A 25,737-nucleotide genomic window follows, 5' to 3' on the forward strand; every position below is an offset into this window, starting at 1 on the left:
GTATGAAGTGTACTAGCTTATTATTTTGTAACAGAATTACGAGAACCTGCACGACCTGAGAATTGAGAGCAAGACACTGTGATTCTCCCTCTCTCTTCCACTCTTGTGATACTCCACCTGGAGTGCTGCAGTCAGCTCTAGGACCCCCAGCACAAGAAGGACGTGGACCTGTTGTAGAGAGTCCAGAGGAGGCCACGAGGATGCTCAGAGGGCTGGAGCACCTCTCCTGTAAAGACAGGCTGAGGGAGTTGGGCTTGTTCAGCCTGGAGAAGAGAAGGCTCCAGGGAGATCTTAGAGCGGCCTTCCAGTGCCTAAAGGATGCTACAGGAAAGCTGGGGAGGGACTCTTTGTCAGGGGGTGGAGTGATAGGACAAGGGGTAATGGATTTAAACTAGAAAAGGGTAGGTGTACATTAAATATAAGGTAGAAATTCTTCACTCAGAGGGCAGTGAGGCACAGGCTGCCCAGGGAAGCTGTGGATGCCCCATCCCTGGAGGTGTTCAAGGCCAGGCTGGATGGGGCTTTGGGAAGCCTGGTCTGGTGGGAGGTGACCCTGCCCATGGCAGGGGGGTTGGAATAAGGTGATCCTTAAAGGTCCCTTCCAACCCAAAGCATTCTCTGATTCTATGATTTGAGGCAGCTCCAATACACAAAAATAAATAAAATGCTTAAAAGAATAAGATGCAAGATAAAAACTTGTTATTTGATGGATGATCTCATTCTTAGGTGAGATATCCCCAAAGTTTTAGATCTACAGATTGCCATCAACCCTCCTATTTTCCTGAAGATAAGTACAGTCACATCGAACACGGTAAGTTTAAGCTTTCTTCTTTCACATGGGCTTATAAATGAATGGTAAATGGTTTGCAGAACACCAGGAAACAAAGACTTGACAACTGTGCTGTAGAAACTCCACAATACAGTTGATATCTTTGCAAGAATCATTTTCCATACAGTCAAGTGAAAAAAGCTACTGGATCTAAGTTAGTCTTTCAAGGCACCCAATTTAAAAATCATGACTGTCTTTTTCTTTCACAAAAAGGAGGCAAGCAAGAAAAGAAATGCAGACAACACTGAGGTAGGTACATATTGCAAAGCGATGGCAAGAAAACAACAGTGTGAGCACGACTGTGACCAAAAGATAGATGCCAAAGCTATTAAGGGGACAGCTGTGCTAAGAGTGATCGAACTAGGACCCACAGACAAACCATCATTAGTAACCACCGGCAGTGGTCCCAACTGCCTCTAGTTGTGAAATGTTTTAAAAGCCCGCGATACTTTCATAACCATGCTGATAATAGCTACAGTTCACAAGGCACTTTCCGTTCCTAAGAGGAGGTAATACACAAGACAAATGCAATCTGCCCTATGGATTTGAGAACTCAGCAATAGCTTTACAGCATTTAAAGTCTTCACACCAGCCACAGCTGCAAAAGCAGCTAATTTCACAGTGCCTGTTCTCCTCTTGGGCCTACTCTCAATGTCCAGTATGTGGCTAAACAAACAGAAAAGCAGTCCAAGAAACGCTCACCGCCACCTTGTTCAGGAGTCAGGTCCTTCAGCAATACAGGCCGCTTAAGATCTAAAGCTAGTCTTAAAGTATTATTGCAGAAGAGAACACCAGATCTTCCCAAACAATCATCTCCCCTAAACTACCTTCTGCAAAGCAGTATGCAAAAACATCTTTAAAAGGACTTGCTCCAAATTTCCTATCTGCTAGTACTTTTATCTTTAAAATCAGTTATAAAACTTTGTTCCGAAAGTGTGACATCAGGTTATATAATAAATTAGTTTCCGTCTAAGTTAGCCCTTTTTGCAGTAACTGTTGAAAGAAAAAATTCTCAGCTATAGGAAATTAACGTGAACATCTTAGTTACGGATATTCATAAACCTTTCCAATCAAGATGTGATATCAAAGGAGTCTGAAGATCACAGAAACCAACAAGCTTTTCAACTATCTTCCAAGCAACAGAAGGAATTTGTGACAGGTAGCTGGACTCCCGAGCCCAAGAAGCCAGCTCACCAACTTTGATAAGCAGTACCCATTTAGCTTCTCAAAGGCTTCAACATTCTAAAGCTCATCATGTTTCCCTTCTCTTTTTCCGTCATTTTTTTTCAAAATTAACCAGGAACATGAAACTGATTAAGAAATTCTTTGCGTATCAGACAGAAGTCATTATTGTGATTCATGATGCTATCACTACCTTTTAGACAGGACGTTGTTTGTTTTTTTTTTATCATCATTTCCAGAAAACCTACTGCTGGAAGCTTCTTTAAAAAAAAAGAAAAGAAAACAATCAGACAAGTTAAATTTCTGTCTCAGCAACCTGGACTCTTTGAGAAGGATCACCTCCCCTACTCCGTGCTCAGGAACTCTCAGAATTGTTTCACTCTTTTCAAGTATCTCCGTATTAATGTTACCAAATAATTTTCTCATGCTAGACAATATAACGAAAAACATGCACAAGAGCTCTAAATGTTCCACCATTAATCAATGAGTAATTAAAACATTAAGTCATTTTGAAGAAGTTACCACTGATTAAACATCTAACATCAACTTTGCTGTTTGAATTCAGAATCACAAATGTGATTTTTATTCTGCATCAAAGAGAGGAGAAAGCATCAAACACTAGCTCAAATGTTAAGTATTCAGATGCAAATAAATGCGTATTGTTAGCATCAAGTATAAGCAATAATTTCTATTAAATTTCTTAAGAACCATCTCTGAACTCAAATTCTAGATAGGTGCCTTTGTTTAGCATTACATCTGATAACATAAATATTAAGTACTTCAATTGACTTAATGCTGGCCTCTTCCATCTAGGCCACAAACTCCTTGAACTGTAAAAAACAGCACCTATCCCAACCTATAGTCACACAGTTTCAATGCTTTATCCTCATTTATAGCATCCTATATTTTCTAGGCACTGGCAGACACCTGAAATTCACCATGCTTCAACGTGAACTAAAGCTACAAAAATTAAGCTACCATCATATCTCTCAAGTAAAGTTGGTTTGAGTGCAGTTAGCAACTAGTTAAGAGACTGCTACGGAAAGCACAGAATGATACATGAAGCAAAGAGTAAAAAAAAACAGCCTGTCAAATTCAGGGCAACATGAACGCCCCAACATAGTTGCAGAGGATCACTGTACAACGGAGAGACTGGTTTTCTCAGAAAGGGATCCCACACTATTTCATATTTTGCAGGCATGAGAACTGCACAGCCCTTTCTCCTCATTAAGTTCTTACCATTGGTGACTTAGTCAACTTGCGTACTAGAACTCTGCCAAGTTCTAAGTTACCCTAGAATTGTATGTGAATACAGTTTTTCAAATCCTCTTAAAGCTCTTACATAACGTTGTTATGTGTATTAAAAACCAGCTACCTTATATTATTAGAGAAGCTGCAGCATTCCAGTTAACTTCTGGAAAGTACTGTGGTAAGGAAGATGTGCAGAACTTCATGCGTTACCACAGTTAACAGCTTATGCAATTTAATATTAGTATATTCATCATAAGCTGCAGTTCATTGCTGTATCCAGGAGGCAGTGTCCCTGATCTGAACCATGTTTCATTGTTATGGTTTTTTTAATATATATATTTTAAGACATAATTCGAAAACTCTACCAAGTAAAAATGGACAGAAGTTCATTAAGAAGTTTTACAGACAAACATCTCAAGTGGATTTTTAAAAGCTGACGAAATCTACGAAAAGAAATTCTTTATTTTGTGAGAGATTCTGAGGGGGAAAAACAAGCTAGCTACACCAGGATCCTGTGCCCTTGAAAGCAGGACAGGCAACAAAGCAAGACAAAGGCACTAGTTTGGCATTACTGTTCCTAGTAGGATAAAAAGGGACAGTGATATACTGAAGGTATACACTGCAAAATTACTCAGATACTATATTAAATGCAGAGAGGTTGAGCCTGAGAGGAGACCAGGCTGTCCAGAACACTGCACAAGGAAGCTGACTACTGCAAGTAGACGGGTATCTGCAAAAGCATATTAACATGCAGTCTTAACGTGCTATTTAAAATAATCTGAAAGCAGACTATGCATCTACAGTGCAACAGGGAACAGTGACTGTGCCACACCACCCACACTGCATGGGAATATTAGTTCTTGTAGCAAGACAATTCACGGAACGTCAGTAACCTGTGCAGAAATTTCAGTATCCAAAAATACACACAGAGCAAGGCTCAATCTGTACCTTCCTGCTTCCCAAGCGTATTCAAAATAAGTTTATCCCTAAGTTCATTTAAGATATCATTTCCCCCTTTCCCTATCTTTGTTAGAAGCCCCAGGCACAAACCACCAAATTCAGTCAAGGCAGTCAGACAGATGGACAGTCAGACACATTGTTTACCAAACACTTCGCCAGCATTCAGGTTAGCTTCTCTTCCCAGTCACCTGAAACACTGCACCACCATTCTTCCACTTTTCTGGCCATTTAGAATATTCAGGAAAAAAGTGAGACGAGACTGGACTTTCTTCCCCTTAGCTGTGACTGTTAAATTCTCAAATCTGGATTTTTCATCCACCAGAAGTAAAAAAGGCAAGTATTAGTCTATCTAAATTAACATTTCAACGTTTGGCAAGGTAAAATTTGATTGCATTAGTTAGTAATGACAGTTAATGCTTGTAAGCTTGTTTCACATTCCTTCTTTCTAAGGGTAAGCAACTGTACAAAAATAATCATCATCTGAATTCCCACTTTCTGAGATGTACTTAAAGGTATTTAAAAAAAGAAACACTCATTAACCCAGTTCTTAATGGTGCATGCCTTGCAAAAACTGCCTAATTCTACCATAGTAATCATTTGCTTGTAAACACTTTCATATAGATTTTATTTTGCTGAGATTCATTAAACTGGTCCTTCCCCAGAGCCTGGAGATCTAAATATATTCATCATAAACAACTCCAAAAAGCAGCCTATATGACTAAGTAGTGACTGCACTACAGAGGGCAGGAGTAAGCAGATTTGCATGCAATTCATTCATGCTAGATGGCTCTAAGTCATAAAATACAATTCAGCTGTTCCAGGAACTGCAATGGTACCATTGAGGAAACCACTTCTTTGCATATCTCCTCTTAACTAGCACTTGAAAGCAAGATGGTCAGTAGGAAACTACCTATGCATAAGCAAAAGCCCAAAGCTTTTTGTATTTCCATATCCCATGTAAAGCTTTTCTCCTTCACAGGTGTTCCAGCACCACTTACCAATAAAAATATCCAACGTGAAAATAGGTCACATATGTCTCCAACCATCCCCAGGCCAACACTGCCTTTTTCCCTAGTGGATGCTCTCCAATACTTTATTCAGCCTACTTACGAAAAACCAAACATACCACACACATCTGTCCTTTAGCCATTCCTGAGCCTCTAAATCAACTGCAAACATCTTCAAAAGTCATCTCCCATGAATTTAACCAGCGGAGCACCATCTGGATGCTAAAACCCACCTGGCAGAAAGCACAAAGACCTCTCCGGGACTTACCTACTTATCCAGCCCCTGCCTACAGTAACCTAAAGGCGGTTCAATGCAATAAACGCACTGACAGGACGAGCGCTGACAAAGAACAAGGGGACGCTTGTGTCAGAGGCACGCTCCGAGCAGAAAAGCCACCAGCCAGCCCGCATCCTCCACAAACCTGTTGGCTTAGCACCTGGCTCCAGAGGGGCGAGATGCACCGTCATCCCCCACGACACCCCCATCCTCGGGGGCGACCCTTTAACCGGGGGGGGGGCTTTATTTTTAATTTCCCCTTAAAGCAACAAAAAATACGAGGCGGAGCTGACGGGGGGGGGGGGGAAAGGACACACACACCCCAGCCCAAACTGCTTTCCCGGGGTGACCCCACCACAGGGGAGGGGTGCCACGGCGGGGTGACCCCACGGGGGGGGGGCCACCACAGGGGGGTGCCACCGTCCCCACGATGGGGGCCTCCCCCCTAACCCCCCACCCCCCCCATCCCTCTGTCCTCCGCCGCAGCGACCTTCGAGGAGCGGCCCCCGCCGCCCCCCCCGGGCCGGGGCCCAGCCGCTACGGGCCCGGGGAGGCGAAGGGAAGGGGATGAAGGGTTCTGCACACCCCCCCCCCCCCCCCCAACTTACTGCCTCCGCCGGCGGCGGCGTCTCCTCGGGCCGCCGCGCCCCGCGCCGCCCCCCTCATGGGCAGCGCCCCTCGGGCCCGCCCGCGGGAGCGGCCGGGAGGCTGGGGAACGGCTCCGGCACGCCGCGGGGTGGCCTCGGCGGCTCGGGGAGGACGGGAGGACGGGCGGACGGGCGGGAGGACGGACGGACGGGGCCCGGCGCTGCGGCGGCTCCGAGGCGCAACTGACAACAACGGCCGCGGGGAGCCGTTGGGGGGTGGGGGGGAAGGGGCGGGGAGGGGAGGGGCAACGGGCGGCCGCGCGAGCCCGCGAGGAATGGGCGGTGCGCATGCGCGGGAGGGGGGCGGTGCTAGGGGAGGGGAGGGGAGGGGAGGGGAGGGGAGGGGAGGGGAGGGGAGGGAAGGGAAGGGAAGGGAAGGGAAGGGAAGGGAAGGGAAGGGAAGGGAAGGGAAGGGAAGGGAAGGGAAGGGAAGGGAAGGGAAGGGAAGGGAAGGGAAGGGAAGGGAAGGGAAGGGAAGGGAAGGGAAGGGAAGGGAAGGGCTCGTTCCCCTTCCTGCCCTCTCCTGGGCTCCCACTTCCTGAGATCAGCTGTGGAAATGGAGGAGGGGAAGGGAGGACAAAGCGCTGCGTGTCCCTCAGGTGCCCCTCAGCATCCACAAGGGGTGCCTCGTCCAGTTTTTTCGGTGCCAGCAGTGCTGTTTCCCACCTGACGGAGTTTCCCACCTGAAAGCGGGGGGGACGTTGGGGCTGCCAAAACAGAATGGTAGAATCACAGAATATCCCGAGTTGGAAGGGACCCACAAGGATCATCAAGTCCAACTCCTGGCACCGCACAGGTCTGCCCAAAAGTTTAGACCATGTGACTAAGTGCACAGTCCAAACACTTCTTAAACTCCGCCAGGCTTGGTGCCGTGACTACTTCACTGGGGACCCTATTCCAGTGTGTGACCACCCTCTCGGTGAAGAACCTCTTCCTGATGTCCAGCCTAAACCTCCCCTGCCCCAGCTTAACACCATTCCCCCGGGTCCTATCGCTGGTCACTAAAGAGAACAGATCAGCACCTGCCTCTCCACCCCGCCTCCCAAGGAAGTTGTAGACTGCGATGAGGTCCTCCCTCAGCCTCCTCTTCTCCAGGCTGAACAGGCCCAGTGACCTCAGCCACTCCTCATCTGTCTTCCCCTCTAGGCCCTTCACCATCTTCGTCGCCATCCTCTGTACACTCTCCAACAGTTTAATGTCCTTTTTGTACTGTGGTGCCCAGAACTGCACACAGTACTCGAGGTGAGGCCGCACCAGCGCAGAGCAGAGCGGGACAATCCCTTCCCTCGACCGACTAGCGATGCCGTGCTTGATGCACCCCAGGGTACGGTTGGCCCTCCTGGCTGCCAGGGCACACTGCTGGCTCACATTCAACTTGCTGTCAACCGCAACCCCCAGATCCCTCTCTGCGGGGCTGCTCTCCAGCGTCTCATCGCCCAGTCTGTACGTATAGCCAGGGTTGCCCTGTCCCAGGTGCAGGACCTGGCACTTGCTCTTGTTAAACTTCCCGTGGTTGGTGATCGCCCAGCTCTCCAATCTGTCCAGATCTCTCTGCAAGGCCTTTCCACCCTCAGAAGAGTCCACAACTCCTCCAAGTTTAGTGTCATCGGCAAATTTGCTCAAAACACCTTCTAGTCCTACATCCAAATCGTTTATAAAAACATTGAAGAGGACTGGCCCTAAAATGGAGCCTTGAGGGACCCCACTAGTGACCATCCGCCACCCTGATGTGGCCCCATTTACCACAACCCGTTGAGCCCTGCCCATCAGCCAATTGCTCACCCAACGGATGATGTTTTTGTTTAGCTGTATGCTGGACATTTTGTCCAGTAGGATCCTATATGGATCTTACTATAGGCCAGGGAGGGAGCCTGGCACGTGTGTCAGAGGGAAACAGCTGTACATTTAATGTAACGAAGGGCAGGGGAAAACCTTCAGCAATTGCGCTACAGAAGTGCTTAGGCTCCTCATTGCTAAAGGATATGAGCAAAGCAATCGCTCAGTATCAAGAATAATGCAAGACTCCTCCAAAGATCAAGAGGAAAAAAAGTCAGGGAAAAGAAAGACTTTAAAGTGGCACATTGCAACATGTCCTTTCTTCAAATAGAAATGGCTAATCAAGGTATATGGAGAGAGACAGAATACAAGACATCATTATACTGAAGCCCAATGTTAAGAAAATCTTTGGCAATTGCCATTCTGTTTTTTCCCATGCGCTGACAAAATTCAGTTGTCATTCCTTCATGAATGGCCAATGTTATACTGCATAGCAGGGGCTATTGAATTAACCTGGAATTTCTTGGGCCGAAACCAATCATTTGTGAATAAACTAAACCAGCAAATATGGTTTAGAAAGCTAAACTGAAATTGTGCGATCATAAGTAACACAAAGGGCCTCACGATTTCATATTTTAAGCTTTAAAAATAGAAATAGAAAAGTTATAGATCAATATACTGTTATGTTGATTCCATCAATGCTTCCTAACAAGAACTTTTTCACGTTATCATCACTTACACCATTCAGTAGGCCTGATTCTTCCCTCTTACACCAATTTTACACCAATAACTCTCAGTTGATTGCTGAATTTACAACACAGATCTGATGAAGGAAACTGCAATAGCCAGCCCATCATCTCTGGCTGCCTGATCACCACTGGTTTCTCAAGTCTGTACGGGTGTGCAACATGCACCACTTGGATTTCTGAGCCTGCTACAGCCAGACCAAGCCTAATGTTTACTGTTCTGTGAAAGTTAGGTCTAGATTCTTTCTCACAGTTTCTAGTTTAAAAAGCTATAATTTGCACTTGTTCTTCTGTCTGTATGTTTCACTAGCATTTTGGAGAAGGCACGTTCTTACAAAGACTATATACATATGAAAGTTATAATGATTCTTCAGTTCAGTGCTATTAACTCTCCCTTTACAAAATATTTTGGCCTAGAGGGCTTGTATTTGTTAGAAATCACATTATCTGTTGAGCTGCCACATGGTGTATCACGCTCAGATGTACTCAGCTTCTAAATCACTTGGTGCCTTTGTGTGTTTGCTTATGAGGGAGAACAGGTGGGTGGAAAAAGGTACGTTTGCAGAAAATGTGAATATTCTCACCTGCGATACTGCTGATGTGAGTTACTGTACTTTAGGTCACTACTATACAGTGCAAGGGAGTCTCCTTCTCTGGAGATACTCAAAACCCACCTGGATGCCATCCTGTGCAACGTGCTGTAGGTGACCCTGCTCGGCAGGGGGGTTGGACTAGACGATCCCCAGAGATCCCTTCCAACCTTGGCCATTCTGTGATTCTGTGAACGAGTCTTTGTAGCTGTGCATGTGTGAGTCTAAAAAGAATGAGAAGGCCAAGGATAACACTTAAGGGGAGACACCAGGGACTGGAAGGAGTCTAGCAGTTGCAATAGGCTGAAATTCAGCACAGGCCAGTTTGCCTTTTTCCAGGCAGGTTGTTTGCTGCTGGGGTGAGACCTATGTAATTCCTCCAACAGGCTAACATAAATCTCCTGTCACATATACAGCCACTTATACTGGGCTTTGTCTTCAGTGGCACAACCTTGTTATGTTTTTGTGAGTGTTTTTCGCAGTGAAAACTTCATTAATGTGATAGCTACGTGGCTGTGAAGTCAGACAAGCTGCAGCTAGGCTGCCAGGGGAGGTCAGGACCATACTTCTGCTTTTGTTTGGCCTCACCTGGTTTACCTCACAATAAAAGTGCAGTGTCTTGTCTCCACAATGAGATAGCTAATACACATTACTTGTGCCACGGTAGAAACACACCTCATCCATCAGTCATAGCCTGCATGTATTTATCTAGGCAAGGTGACAGCAACAGCCTCGAGTATCTGAGAGGTTGCTCATGGTGTGTATGCATCCAAATCAGACCAGACAACATTCCTCTTTGCTAAATCCCAGCTTAGTCTGCTGTAGAAAGAAAGTGGTGGATGATATTTGTTTTTATAGAAGTCTTCCTGGCTCACACTAGAAGGAACCTTATTTTATGTAGAGTACTAAAGGTGTAAGTCACCCGGGAAAAGCGTGGAGTATATAAACACATATGAAGTTGTTAGTCTACTCTACAATATGTGAAGAGGGATGTTTTTTTTCAAAAGATGAATCATGACAGTTCCCCTGTTTCAAAAACTAGGCTAATATTTGATGTAAATTATTTTGCACCTCTCCAATGAGATGTTTGAAATGCAAAGTAGTGGAAATTTTGAGGATGTCTCAGTGTGAGTGAAACTTATGTAATGACTTTGGACCCATCTTTGTCAATCTGTCCTCCCTAATAACTCCTGAACCCACCAGTTGAATCTGAATTAAAGGGGTAGATATCTCCAGAATTACCTGTTTTCTTAAGTGTCATGAAACCAAGGCTAGGTACTGGGGAGTAACCCTACCTGTACTCCCTGTAAAGCAAAAGCTGCAGTGTGAGCTCACCCTTTATTAGTCACAGGAGAATCCGCATGGATAAGAGTGGCTTTTTCCCCTCAGGGTGGAAAAAAGCTTCAGTCAAAATTCACACTTCATTAGACACTGGATAATCTGAGCATGAGGCTCAAATCCATAGGCCTCATTAGCTCCTTTTCATTATTAAATTATTAACAGTTTCCCTGACAAAGCAGAACAAAGCAGCTGCCTTTGGACAGATACAGAAGAGAACGATTTATACTGAAAGTTACGGAGGACATTCAGATATTACATTTCTTAATAGTCTCAGTGCTTGCATTTGAAAGTTTAGTACGTTCCTACCATCAGAGTAGCTAACTCAGGTTTCTGAGGTGAAGCAGAAAACTGCTACGAATGTCCAAAGGAGTCACATGCAGTCTCTTTTCTGAGATCAAAGCTCAGCTGGAGTTGAGATTTGCAAGGGATCTCAAGGGCAAGAAGAAGAGCTTCTACCACAACTTCAGCAGTTAGAGACTGAAAAAGGAAAATGTGGGCCAATTCCTGAATGGGGCAAATGATCTGGTAACACTGGAAACAGATAAGGCTGTGGTGCTCAAAGCCATCTTTGCCTCAGACATAGTGGCAAGGCCTCGTAGGTCTACGTGCTTAGGATTCAAGGAGAACAGCCAGGAATCGATGAGGATCAAGTCAGTGATTACCTGGGAGAACTCGACCCATAGACATGCATAGGATCAATTGAGCTGCACCTGGGGGTGCTGAGGGAGCTGCCTGATGTCCCTGTGGGGCTGCACTTACCTTCGAAAGATCATGGAGATTGAGGGAGGTCCCCACTGACTGCAGAAAGGCAAGATGTACGCATCTTGGAAAAACAGCCCAAGGGAAACTGTTGGCTGGCAGCCTCACTGCAGTCCACGTGGAAATCTGCGTCCTCCTGGGGCACGTCTGTTGGCACAGGGAGGAGAAGGTGTTGGGGAACAGCCAGCGTTCCTTTACCAAGGGTGAATCACGCCTCACCAACCTGATTGCCTTCTATAATAAAATGACTGGATTTGTGGATGAGGGGAGAACAGCAGACATCATTTACCTTGGCTTTAGCAAGGCTTTGGACATTGCCTCCCTCAATTTTGTATCCAAATTAGGACATTATGGACTGGACAACCACATGGAGAAAAAATCCGGTTGATGGTAGGGCTCAGAGGGCAGTGGTTCAGGGGCTGTACCCAGTCTGGAGGCCTGTAACAAGATGGAGGGAAGTGATTGCCATCTCCTGCTTGGTGCTTAGACCACACCTGGAATACCGCGCTCTTCCACCATCACACGGTTGCTCCATCATGCTGCAGGTCTTTCCAAAAGGTCTCTCCTCCCTCCGGGAAGGGGAGAGGGGCTCAAACACAGCCTGAGGAGAGGCATAGAGGCCAGGGGTTCCTCAGGGCTGTGGAGGAAGGAGGTGCGTTCTTCCTGCTGTGGGTGGAGAACACCAATTCCTGCTGGTGCCAAGGTCAATTAGAGAGTTGCTGCCCATTGTGAAGGAAGGACGTATTGTGCCTCCTCATGCCTTGCTTGCTTTTTAGCAAAGCAAGCAAGCCAGCTGGCGGCACAAATAGCACAGGCAAGGATGGAGGAGACAGGGGTTGGAGGCCCTTGTAGTGAGAGTAAAGTTGGATGTGGCACTACCTGACTTACTCTGGGCAAGGGGGACAAAAACGTTGGACTGAGACCCAGCGTGCCGCTTCTCTGAGTCCTGGTGAGCACAGAAGTAGTGCAGAACCTTTCCTCTGATACCTTCCCTTCCTGCCTTTCCTCTGATACCTTTGTCCCACATCTAGCCCTTGTGAGCTGATGACACAGTTCACAAGCTCCCGCTCCGCTCAGGAAGGAACAGGACATCCAAAGAAAATCGGGCCTGGAAATGGTGAATGAAGTCAGCTCTGATGTGGCCTCATAATGCCTCAGCTGGAAAGGATAAAAAACGTATGAGTCTGGAAGGGAAGGTAGAAACACAAGGTCTGTAGACATGCCATTAGTGTTTTAGGTGATAAACTAATTAAACATAGTAAAGTTAGGAGTGGTTCTAAGGTTGGTGATTTGCATTCCATTTCACTTATGGTTTTGGGCTTGGCCCAAGTTATTTAGGGATTCCCAGTAACTCTTCCAGGAGAGCCAGAGAGGTAAAAAGTGAGTCAGTCCCAGAAAAAAAAATGTCTTTAGTGTTAACATGTACCTTCATAGTAGTCAGAAGTGTTTTTCTTCTTCTGTTCTGGAAAAAAGGTCAGGAGGCTTTTGTGTGGGACAAAGTGCCAGGTTTCTTCATGTAGGTGTCACCCTGGCTGGTGAAGACTTTGCACAAACTGGATTCTCAAAATTTCCCATCCACCTTGCCAGAGTAGAAGAATAAAGAATGCAGCATTGACCTTGGAAGAGCTAGGGAAGGCAGAGCTTAGCAAAATTGTCCTTAGATTTCTGGGGAACAAATCCACAGTGGGAGACTCTCTGAAAATAAATGGCAGAAAGAATTCTTTAATTTCTTCATTAAGAATGGGTTTTTAAAGGTAGGACATGCAGAAAAGCAGCCGTATGTTTGCTGCTACAAGAAAAATGTACACAACTAATTTGTGTTAAAATTGAAATTAGAATTCTGATCACGTGTCAAATTACCCAATCCCGACGTTGGCTACTGAAACATAAGTGCTAATGGCTAGGATATGACCTATATTCCACAGTGCCACTCTAACAGATGACATAAGACCAAAAAAACAAATGTTTAAAAGCTTTTTAACAGTATTATCGTTACATATTTTTAAGTCTGGTCATATATACATTACCTTCTAAAGTGTCCTTAGGAATACATATCCCCGATTTAACAGCACTAGTTCCTTCCACACACTTATAGGAATAATTCATTACATGCAGTGTCCTGTAGAAAATAACACGATGTAACATGGAGACCTGTAGCTGAAGACCTGTAAAGCCACATCTCGAGAGTGTAATACCACAGATTTAAAAATAAGCAATTTCTTGGAGGGAAAGCTTGAGAATTGCACCTCTGAGGGCAACTGTAGTCATGGAACAGCAGTAATCATGTTTTACACAGCAAAATGTGTTTCCGTGGAATAACTGATGTTCACCTAAAAGGCCAGTGTTGCAGTCTTCACAAGTACAACATCTTAGTTTTGAAATGTTTCATTTCAAAAATTCATGTCAACAAATGTTTTGGCGACATGTTGGTTCCTTTGGATTTTTTTTGTGGGTTGTTGGTTTTTTTTTTTTTTTTGAGGGGGTGCTGGTGGTATTCTGATGAATGCTGTACTCAATACATACACATTGTTTGTAGTCCTGAAGGAAATGCAGTCAAAATGACCTCTGCCAGTGCAGTAAAAACAAACGGTTAAAGCAGTGTGGTTAAATTCACCCCGTGGACTGAAATGGGAAGGGCACAGCCACTTTCCAGTGTTAACAGATTTTAAGCTACACATTCAAAAGAATTCACAGCTCCAGCACTGGCCTGCACTTCCCTATGAGCACTACGGAAATTGTATCCACCTACACCTCATCTTCAATCTGGCCTGTGTCTTAAAACCCAGGAGACAGTCCTATTTTTATTTATTTATTTATTTTCCTTTTGCTCAGTCTTTCTTTCTGTACTCAGTCTTCCTTTTCTTTAGGTGGACTGGGAAGAATGCTATGCATTTAATTTATCAGATTTCTGATTTTCAAAGTTGCTAGCAGATGTATAGAATTTCTCAATTCAGGCCAGAAAGAAGAAAAAATACTCTTTTCTTATAATGCTTTTGACGCTAAGTAGGTGCACAAGAAATTGAGGTCTCTGTGAGAGATAAAGAAAGGAAAGAACCATTTTCACAGCAAATGTAACTTAGAAGAAGGAAAGTAAAAAATAGAAATGAGATTTCAGAAACCTCTGGTTTATAAGATCTGTCATATAATAAAGCAGTTGGAAACTCAAACAATGCAAAATAACTATGCTCATACAATGCACGATTATTTGAACAACCAAGAAGTTTACTGTGTTTTAGACGATCTTCATATGGTTACTGGCAGCTTGGATATGTTCTTTAACATTCTTACCATTTAACAAAGAGAAACAATATTAGAGCCACATTTTTTCAAAATCTCCAGGTTTAACTCAAAATGAAAGGCAAACCCCAACATAATTGAATGCAGAACTTTAAATTCCATTTCCATGTTTAAACAATGACATTCTCTTGCTCAACACTGGTAAATAACATTTGTTGTCCATTTACAACTAGGGTATTAAAAAAAGAAATAGGATGTCGTGGTTCCTAATTAGAACATTCATTTGAAAGCGTTGCCAGTCTTCAAGATAAATGCATGGATTTCTCTATTTTCCTACAGTAACTATTTTATAGCTGAGATGGATGTGTCACTGACATCTCTGAAACTATGTCGACATTTACTTGAAGTCATACCGAGCCCTTTCTTGCAAACAGTCCAGCTGAGGATCAAAGGAGCCAGATTACTTGAGGACTGAAACTAAGCAAGTTATATCAAGAAGCTGCTGTTCTGCTTGTTCTCTGTTCCAGAGAAGGACTACAATTAGTCTTTCTTTAGACTCAAACCAGGAGAAATTTCAACTCCCTTCACTCTGCCAGTTGGGAGACTGGAAACTCACAGAAAAAGAAAAAATCCCTTATTTTTTAGTTTTGAATTTTGTTTCTCTCTGATAACTGCCTGCAAAGCAGTATTTGTGCCATGGCATTATGACCACATTCATTTTAGAAGTATTTCAGAAAATGACTGAGACTATTTATTTAGTAGTGCTATAACGTATAAGTGAGTCTATATTACTCACAGTGAGTATATGCTTTGCTGTGTTTAATCCTCATGTCAATGCAACCCCATTATTATAAATCAAACCGAGGATTTGACAGACTGCTTCAATCACATCTTGCTCACTGCTCCCATTGTTCGCTGGAACATCTACAATGTGCCGTCTGTAAAATGAACAAATCCCAACAGATTATTTTACTTCATTTAACAGCTGAGCGCATCCCGGTGCAACATCAAAGATGTTTTACCTTTTTTGTTTTCACTAATGAACTTACTATCATATGCAATATCTGTGAAATTATAGTGGATCATTAGAAATGTATTTAAAACATTTATAATTCACTAATATGTAAGCTCTTCAAAAGGAACTGTACAATCTTATCTGCAAGAACTAAATACTCTACTTAAGAGGCACATTCCTTATCTGCTGTTTGAACTAAGAAAGGGTGGGGACATTTCTCAACCAATCGCCCATTTAAAATGTTTCCAGATGGAATCACACCTGATGGTTTTACACTGCAAAGTATAAATTACTGCAGTGAAATCTATTTCATAATGGAGCAAAACAAAAGCAAACCTAAACGTACACCGTTTTGACCAGTAATACATTCTGTCATGATATCTTTTCTTTCACACATCCAGGAACTGTAATGGGGGCTCAACTTGGAAAAGGTTTCTTAAAGACACCATTTTCTCAACATTTGTTTTAAATTACTCATCGCGTTTTATTTTTTTACTGCTTGTTTTAAAATTACTAGTCTGTTTGTTTTATCATGTCTCAAGGAAACACAAGCATGTACATGTAATAAAACTGTTATGTTACTTGTTTGTGCACTTTGCATGCTAGCTGACTAGGCAGGCAATTATGCTAATCTAACTGCTGAACATATTTATGACGTGCTGGAGTTACAGCCACACCTGTCTCATGACAAGAAAACAAAGTTTAAGAACAACAGCGCTGCTTAAATCCGTGCAAAACTTCATAGGAAAGTTCATACCTGGCAGACCCTTTCCACTCCAAACACCCTGCTCCCCAAATATTTGATCTTTGGGATGTCTGATCCAGAAATCACTGGGAAGGACTCACTGCTGAGTCACAGCCAGTATTTTGAATATTGCTTTGACTACTTTGCTGTCTTTGGGCGATCCAAGGGCTTGTTCTAAGAAGGGAATTTCGGGGAAATGCAACTGGAAAGTTCAGTCATGTCACGCCTTCTATACTTTCATGGGAAAATCCGCTGTTCTGCCCTTTCTAAAAGGGTCTTCATTTCTTGTGGTAAGAGATAAAGGATCTAAAAAGGGTTGGGAATCATGCTGCCAAGGAGAGCAAAAGTAATGGTTTTCTTATCTTTATATTTTGTGTGAAGAAAGGCTGAGAGAGTTGGGCTTATCCAGCCTGGAGAAGAGAAGGCTCCGGGGAGACCTTCCAGTATCTAAAGGGAAAGCTGGAGAAGGACTTTTTACAAGGGCATGTGGTGATAGGACAAGGGGTGATGGCTTTAAGATAAGAGATAAGGTGTAGATTTAATATAAGGAAGAAATAAGGAAGAAATCGTTCACTCAGAGGGTGGTGAGGCACTGGCACAGGCTGCCCAGAGAAGCTGTGGATGCCCCATCCCTGGAGGTGTTCAAGGCCAGGCTGGATGGGGCTTTGGGCAGCCTGGTCTGATGAAAGGTGTCCCTGTCCATGGCAGGGGGTTGGAACAAGGAGATCCTTAAGTGTCCCTTCCATCCCAAGCCATTCTGTGATTCTATCATTTTCTATTCTGCACCCAGGTCAGACACACAGTCCTGGCACATTCCTGAGCAAACCGTCTGAGAATGGGGCTTGGAGGTGCTGGGTTACAGAAAAAGAGCAAGTTTTAGGAGTGGTGGTAAATTATATCTCCTGAGAAATGCTAGACTGGTTACCTTGCCTGAATGTCAGAGGAAGCAGGAGAAGTGTTGGGCCTGTAGGCATCTCCTTTTGTAAGCACCTTGGACACGCAGTCTTGCCCTCACGCCCGGTTACCTCAGGGCTAAGCTCCACATAGATCTGACTGCTCGGTGCCAACCGCTGGCAGACACAAGTGCCTCTGTGCTCAGTGCCCTGCTCAGACCCCTGGAATAATTACTCAGAAGCTTTGGGGTGTCAGCCAATGGGAAACAGTAGGCACAGGGATTTAGGTGGAATTTAGGCCAGCAGAATCTGGGACTAAGATCACTATTTAGATTAATTGAAGGTGTTATTCACCCCTCTCTCTCCCCCATTTCGGATAAAACAGCCATCAGTCTTTTCTTTCTTCTAGAGCTCCGAACATTTATGTAACCGGGAACAAAGATATCCCAACCTCCTCCAGGCTTCCCACAATCAGTCCTACCAGCTACGCTCCGCACCCGGATCGCATATAACCCAGCAGCGATGTTTGGGGCACAGCTGAGTGTCTGTCAGCTGGCCAAGCTCGCACATGCTTCAGAGTGCATCTCTGGTTTCCTAGGGAACCTTTCCTGGGTCCTCTTGCGATGTTCCAAGGCGCCCAGGAGACATTTCATTGCCGCCACTGTTCATGGCTTGGTACACCCCTGAGTAATCAGCACATCAAAGGGGCATTTGCATTTTTTTATTCTTAAGTTTCTAAAGCGGTAAAATGAACTGCTGGCTGTACAAAGCTGATCGTTCTTCTAGCTGTAAAACTCAAGAGCCTTGCTCAGAAGCCTCGAAATCGTACCTTATTCATCTCACCTACACCGCCAGTATGGGCTGCTGACTGGTACGTCTGATTTCCATCTTATTACGTTGACTGGCAGGCCACTGTTCACGCGAGAAGCTACCCGTGATCCAATTTATTTATCCGCTACTGTTCAAAACTAATTATTATTCAAAGATCCATGTCTCTCACAGCCCGTATTTCTTGTCATCCTGCAGCTGTAACAGCTTACCTCTTACTTTCTGTGGTAGGCCAGCAGGCTGAACTTTCTCCAGGGAGTCTTTAATGTATACAGAATATCTTTGCTCAAGAATAGGCTTTTATTTCTTAGAAGAAAAAGAAGGGGAAAAAAAATCATCAGTTGTTTTTGGCTTAAATCTTCTTGGTAAGCTGCTTTTTTTTTTTTTTTTCTTCCCCAAAACAAAATATTTAGTAGAGAGCAAATACTTCTGACGAAAGCAAAGGTTTAATTAGGAAATTTTCAGTCAGTCTTCATATATGTTCACTCCTCTGTCTCTAGGGACTCCGAGCCCCCTGTCACAGATGTAGGCTTGATATGCACCTTATCTTGTCTTCTCTACACACGCTGGTCACAGATGTCTGAATTCTACATTTTCCATGGCAGGCTGAGGCTTTAATGCTTTCCCCTGGAGGCGAGATAAGAGCCAGAACATGTGTAGAATGCATTACAGTTTCATTTGCAATCAGCGATGTGTAAAGTTCCTAAAAGTTGTCGACACTCTTATGATATATTCTATCTCCATTAATGGGAGAGTGGACAGGGATCCGTGGTCAGATACGATTTTGTTTGTAAAGAACTTCTTTTACCAGCCCAAGACCATTCTCTGTCACTTCTGTCTCCTGTAATGAAATACACAACCTTATCATTTTCCAGTCTTATTCTTCTTTCTTATCATTCATATTTAATGTATTTCTACATTCTATTTTGTAGCCATTTACATTTTATTGATTCCCAGGCTCAGTTTACAAGTCGGTGATTTATTATCCTTCACTCCTGTTTGTGCTGACAGAGAACATCCCTATTTTTCAACTTCAGATTTAGTGGGAAGCAAACATATTTGTGACTGAAAATGTAAGGTGTGGATTTAAGGAATGCTAATTGTTATTATACAGATTTTTAGAAAAAGAGAACAGGAAATTCATGGTTAAGGGTGACACCCCAAGAAAAAGAGACTCAAGAAAGTTGGTATTGGTGTATTAGCCGTCACTGCTTAGAGGGCTGTGCAATGTCTGACATAAGAGAGGATGTCAAGGATTCAGGCCAGATTTTGGAAACATAGGTGCCAGAAGGTGAGCATTTGATCCAGGGATGAATTTAAGTGCCTCTGAGCTCAAAAATAGCATACGATGGCATCTGTACACAGAAATACAACTTTTTATTTGACTTTACCTTGCAGCTGAATTGCCACAACAAGCTGGTCTTTGGGCTACGTCTCCAGAAAATCCAGGAGCTGCAGGCTGCTACTCTCTTGCTAAGCAGTATTTTACTGCAAGCAGCGATCTTAGGAGATCAGCTGTTGGTTCCGTCTTGAACAGCTTGCACAGGATTTGCTTACCACATCCCTTTTCTGCTGTCAGAGAAAAAGACAGCACGCAGATTGGGGCTCAAAGCAATGGAAGGACACTCGCTGAGGAGCTCTCAGCCTCGGCACTTGCTCGAGGCAGTTTGGGGGCTGTGGGGAGGGGGGTGTTGATGTTCAGGACAGGCTGCACGTCTCTTTTGTTTTTCCCGGGGTTTCAGAAAGGATGAGGGTGACAATCTGACAGCATTCGCTGCTGTGTTTGAAAGGACTTTTAAGCCTGGGCCCCACCGCATTGGGTCCACAGCCTCTGTGCATGCTGCAGCACTTGCCTTTTTCTCAGCCTCCCTCACACGTTCCTCAGCCGCAGGCTCTGTCTCTGCCCTAGAAGAAGTGGGACTTTGTGTAGAAATCCTATGTCCAAGGCCCACAGCTGGCTGACACCCTCTTCTGTGTCCTTCCCTCTGCTGGCCCAGCGGCTAAGCCGAATCTCTCTGCTCTTCCTGATTCCTGTCAAGTTCCCCAGCACCTCTGTAAATCTCTCTAAGTCTCTCCAGCTTTGCAGTGTTTAGGATCCCAGGTTAATACCTAATCTCTTTGCCCTGCTTCTAGTGAAAGTCTCCTCTTCCAAGCATCCTCCCTGCAAACCAGCTAGGCAGGGATATTTTCCCCACGTCTCACTGCGCCGTCGTCCGGCTTGGTGACTACATCAAAGGAAGCGAATCCACGGGCGGATGGATCGTCACCAAACCTGACCCAGAAATCTGAAAATATACTGCCACAGTAAGTGGGGCCCACGTGCCCATTTGTTCAGGCCTTCTTGGATAGCAGGAAAAATGTGGATTTTTGAGCTACGTGGGGAAAAAGGGAGAAGATTCCTTAGGACACCTCAAGAAGGGAAAAAAAAGAAGAAAATAAATTCAAAGCACTGCTGCTCTGTTGTCATATGAGGTCACACTTCACTATGCATGTGGATAAAAGACAACACAGCTTCCCACTTCCCATTCCTCTTCTGCACTGCCAGGTTAATTGTTGTCATTGTATTCCCCACAAGAGAAGCCTCAGCAGTGGTGCCAAATAAACCAGATTAGTGTTCAGGGGCATTTGCTGGAAGTGATGCCAAATCCATTCTTGATCCTAATTGTATGAAATATGCTCCAATAATTTTCCACAAGGTGAATAAAAATAATGCCAGAACTGCCGCTTTCACTAAAGCTCAATTAGGAGGCATTCACTAATCCCAAGGCATGTCATAGCTCCTTCTCTGCAATTATATTCTGCTTTTCATAAACTGATGTTTACCTAGAGAAGATGAATATCCTTATTCCTGGCACCGAATGAGAGTGATATCGGGAGAGAGAGAAAAACATAGACAAGACCTGGCCCGCATCCTGAAGTTAGGCGAGCTGACCTTTGGCTTCGTTCTCCACAGTAAAGCTGTTTTGCCTTGACAGCTTCAAGCAGTACAGATATGAGATATGCTCTCGAATACAACGTTCATTCCCGAATCTAAAAGAAGAAATGAAAAGCCACTTAACTTAGAAAATAAAATCAGATTAAACCAATTATCCTTTGTTGGCCATGGAACATTTCCCGTAGTGTACAATGCTATGTTCTGCAATGAATTTCCGATTTCATAATGACAGATTTGCTGCAACTGACAAATAAAGAAATATGTTTCAGTCATTCACTACCAGCAGTTGCAAATTCAGAGTTTTGTTCAAACTATTGAAACTTCATTGTAAAATTGAGGGACATTCTGCTGGCATATAAGCATAATGAAAAATGTTTTGATTGTGTTTGAAAAAAAATATTTTTCTTTACAGCTGACTTGGAAGAGGATGGACAAACGCATTTACCAAACCAATGTGATAACAAATTATATTCGTAGTCTGTAGTTGGCTTTCAGAATGGTGTCATCTTGCAGGGTGTCTGAAGCACAGAACACTTTTTTCCCTTTTACAATAAAGCTCCAGCTTTCTCTGTTTTAAGAATATGTGACTTTCCTGTTCTTTCTTCATGCCTTCACTTTTGGGGAAAGTCTCATGACACCAGAGCTATGGAAATTATGTATGGAAAACATTATGTTTCATGTCTATGTTTACCCTCTTCCCATTTTTGAAGTTTCTTCCACCTCTTGAAGTGCTGGGGAGGCTGTATTTGTTGGTTATCTGATATGTTTGCTAGCCCAAGCTCTGATTTTTGGGATCATGTAATGGCTAGTGTATGACAGAGTGAAACCTGACACATAAAGACAACAACAAAATTGTTCAGGTGAGTTGGTGGCTTCATGGTGAAAGCATTCGCATGCTCACAGTACGCTCTGCAGCTGCCAGAATCGATCTCTAAACTTCAGCTGGTAGTCATACCGGTATCTCCATCCTCCCCAGTGGGATAACAGAGTACATGTGGATTAAGGAAAAAACAGACCCACTTCTCTCTCCTCCCCACAAATGCTGGATTCTGATTGCGCTCACCCACCCCCGCCACTCCGGCAGGATTTGGGTAAGCAGATGACACACAATAGCTTGCACCCGTTCAAACTGGAGTGCTCAAACAGGCTATTGTTTTTCCCTTGACAAAAGTCCAAGAAAGATTTCTATTAGTCTTTTTTTTTTTTTTTTTTATCAGGAGTAGGGACAGGAAATGGTTGCTTCTCTGCCTGGAGACTGGTCCCTAAAATCCCACGTGACATGCAAACCCTTATAAACGCACCACGGAGGTTTACAGCTGCGGCGTCTCCTGGTATCAAAAGTGTCAAGGCTTTCTGGGTTGCTCCTGTTGTACGGCATGCTGTGCTTTGTTCTGCTGACCACATTATCTCCTAATGCAAACCAGTGCCCTGTGTTTCCAGGAGCTGCAGCGCTGGAAAGTTGCCAGCAGCTGGGCAGAGCTGAGGAGGTGATAAAAGAGGGCTTAAGAGGTCTCCTGGGGGAAGCCTGAGGGAGATGCACGGGAAGGCTTGAGCACGAGGGGGTTGGACTGGGCTCTGTATCAAGGGATGCAGATGTCCCTTGAAATGCCTGTCTGCCTTCCTCGGCACCAGTGGATGCCCAGGGACTTCTAAAGAAGAGTGGCGTTACACCAAGGGAAGCTGCATTTAACAAGGATTTGGGGCTTGGGGAGTGTTTTTGTTTGGCTGGTTTTAACGAGTTGTTTTAGGACCACATACAGTCTAGCCGTGTCTCTGTATTTCCTCAGATTTCTCACAAAATGTTAAGTGGAATGTGGGAGATGGGGGATATTTATAATCTATGGGCTGAGCCTAAGGAATCAATACTGGATCTTGAGGGAAATACAGGTTTCAGGGAGGAAGCTGAGAGAAAGAGGATTTGGGGAGAGGCTGTGTGGTCTATGGACCACCCCTCGCTAATGTTCAGGGGCTTGTGACACCTGGGCATTCACCACTGTGACCCCTGGTTTATAGGAATCCAGCGCATGTCCAAGACAGGTATACTCCTATTTGCTGCCCCAGTCCTTTTTTTTAACAGTATGGATGGATCAGTGTACAAAAAAAAGCCAGAGGTGGGAAACAGCTGTATGTCAGTCCAGCCCGGGGCATAGGCCCATGGCAACCTAGCAGCGAGTTGCATGCATTGAGAAATGCTCACAGTGGGATAAATCTTCCATCCCATCAATATTCTGCTTATTTGGTTAGCTAATGGTGGTGAGGCTGTCCCTGGGATCTGGAATACTTGCATGCACAAAAAGCAGTATCAATACACTGCGGGATGATATTAGAGGAGCTGGCCAAGTGGCATTGTGTGCCTCTGCGAGCTGCATGATGCAACTTGCCTGCGCTCAGCTTCCTGCAGGCTATGCTAGAATCGGGGTGAGAAAATGTATGCAGGCATGAGACGAAGCAGTTGCAGTAAGCATGTTTTCCATTGGAGCAAACGCAGGTGATTAATAGAGCTGTAAAATGGCCTGGGACGAGCAGGCTGCTGTCTCTTCCCAGTGCCAGGAATGAACACTTTCTGTTTGCCGAGATGGAGTGTACAAGTCAATTAATTACCATTTTTCACTTAATTGTAGCTGCGACGTACCTTTCCCTAAAGAAATGATTGTGAAATACAACCAGAACTCAAACTGGATCTGTCGCTGCTGAGAGCGTAGCATTTGCAATTCCTCCTTACCTGGTGTCCCATGTTTCTTCAGGTAGTGGACAGAAGCACAGAAAGGGTAACTCGAGATAGATGTCCCTGTTCCCAGACCTCATCGACTGGCGCTTGTTCTTATTTTGCCAGATTTGCTCGGTGCGGTGCTGATGGTTTCGTTAGCCAGGAACCTCGGTGGAGCTTGAAGAAACCTGGATGTTTGCACGGGCTGCGCGCTTTCAGTGTGATGGCAACTAATGGAGGCTGTCTTTGCGGAGACTTCAGCGGTCACCGGCCGTGATTAAAACACTCCAAATGAGGAGCTCTTGCAGGCCCATGAAAGAAACGGCCCGCCAAGAGTAAGCCACTTTTTCATGTTGCAATCACCGTGTTCATTTTCCTGCCCAGAAAGCAGGGCTCTATTTCTCCCTTCAGCAGATGAGGCCTCAGATTGTATGTTCTGTCACAGAAATGCATTATTATTCATTTCTGTAAGGACACTTTCTCCCTGAAACTTTCTGAGCTGCAAATGTACTCCGTGGGCCAAAATCACGCTCTCTTATTGTGCCGTGTCCTATATACTCACAGTGCCAGAATTTAGCTTTCTCTCCCTAATTCTATTTACCTGAGCACCCGTCTAAAGAGCGGGAGCAAATAACTAATAGTCTGACGTTCCCTGCAGGATACCTGGTGGAAATAACATTTGCCTCCTTTCTAATAAGCAGCAAAAGTTGTTGGAAGAAAATTAAAGCCTGGAGCACTCTCGGTTTGGTTGTTGCTGTTTCGAACTATTTTTGAATCTTCGCTAACCTTGGAAGACTTCTCAGAGGAACAATTGCCTAAATTAGAATATCTATTTCACATGAAATATTGGGAAAGGAGAGGAAGGGTTATATTAGCTCTTTCATTAGTGCTCACTCCCAGGGTCTGTATCCCAGCCTGCAGCAGAAATGTCAAGAGGAGCAGCTGCTGCAGCACACAAGCCAGCAGAATATTTCCATCGCTGAACGAGGCGAGGGGGGGCACGGGGGAAGCTGAGCGAATTGCATAAGACACAGACGCTGCGAAGTAGCAGTGGAGGGCTGTGTGTCAGTGGAGATGGAGCTGAACCCTTCATCCATCCATTTCCAGAGATTAAGCACTGTTTTCTCCACGAAATGTGCTGACGGGACGTTGCTTTTGGTGCCAAACGAGCAAACCTCTTACCCTGTTACGCTGCTTAGTGTTACCAAACAAGTCCCGAAAAGTAGAGAAAATTCACAGCAAGGAACAGAGGATGGTCTTCTACGTGACATTTCCTACGCTTAGGTCTCAGCTGTTCCCAAGCTAGGTGGGCCGTCAGTAATGTTATCAGGATTTATCTTTTCTGTCGTGTATTTCTGTGGCTGCATGAGGACAGAATCCAGGTCTTCCTGGGAACTGTTTTGCCTAGTATTTCTTCAAATATTGCTTAACAGTAACACATTGTACTCGTAAAGTATGTGAAAGGGCGGGGTTGTTGCTATGCCTTTTTAGTCGATGTCAGCACGTTGGACTGGTGTCTCACTGTAAAGCTGTCATGGTAATATGCCAGGCTTTGAAAAAAAAAATAATAGTAAGAAGAAAAACACTGGCACTTAAAAAGGCATGCAAAGCATATAGCAAATCTCTGTGCACGCTCACTGCCGGTACATGCTTTGTTCCATTCCCCAGTCCTTCCCCCAAACTGGTACGAGGATTCATTAATAAACAACCTCCAACGTGGAAAAAGCAGGCCAGTATGTGGCCTTGGGTTTATTCGCAGGCTTTCATGTGACTGAGATACTGCTTTTTGACAAGCCAGGTTGTGGGTGCGTGTCTTCTTTTGGCCAGCTTAGGAGGCCACCACCTGTAGCTCCTCGCTAGCTCCCCACATCTCCTCTACCCAGCCTGGTCTGATGGTTGGTGAGGAATAGGTTGCCTGAGAATTTCCTAACCCCCTTGGGCCATTTGATGAGACTAGTCCCTTTGGCAGGAGAGCTTGGCAAACATTTACCTGAGCACCACAGACCCCAGCA

At 44.6% G+C, this 25,737-nt stretch overlaps 1 protein-coding gene and 1 long non-coding RNA gene across 2 annotated transcripts in view; both read right to left on the minus strand.

The window, feature by feature from the left end:
• SNRK (SNF related kinase) overlaps positions 1–6,382 on the minus strand; it is a 44,223-nt gene extending 37,841 nt beyond the window's left edge. Inside the window, exon 1 of the mRNA XM_080582697.1 lies at positions 6,115–6,382. The gene's annotated coding sequence lies outside the window, so the exon portion shown is untranslated. The remainder of the gene's footprint in view (positions 1–6,114) is intronic.
• An 8,868-nt stretch (positions 6,383–15,250) lies between these two features.
• Positions 15,251–21,340, minus strand: LOC308190906. The gene is made up of 3 exons (XR_013947565.1): positions 21,016–21,340; positions 18,296–19,652; positions 15,251–15,540 (listed from the first exon to the last, which is right to left on the minus strand). It is a non-coding gene; the product is annotated as an uncharacterized lncRNA (long non-coding RNA).
• Positions 21,341–25,737: the final 4,397 nt, after the last annotated feature.

This window comes from Anser brachyrhynchus (genome assembly GCF_964034855.1).
Source record: "Anser brachyrhynchus genome assembly, chromosome: 2".
NCBI lineage: Eukaryota > Metazoa > Chordata > Aves > Anseriformes > Anatidae > Anser > Anser brachyrhynchus.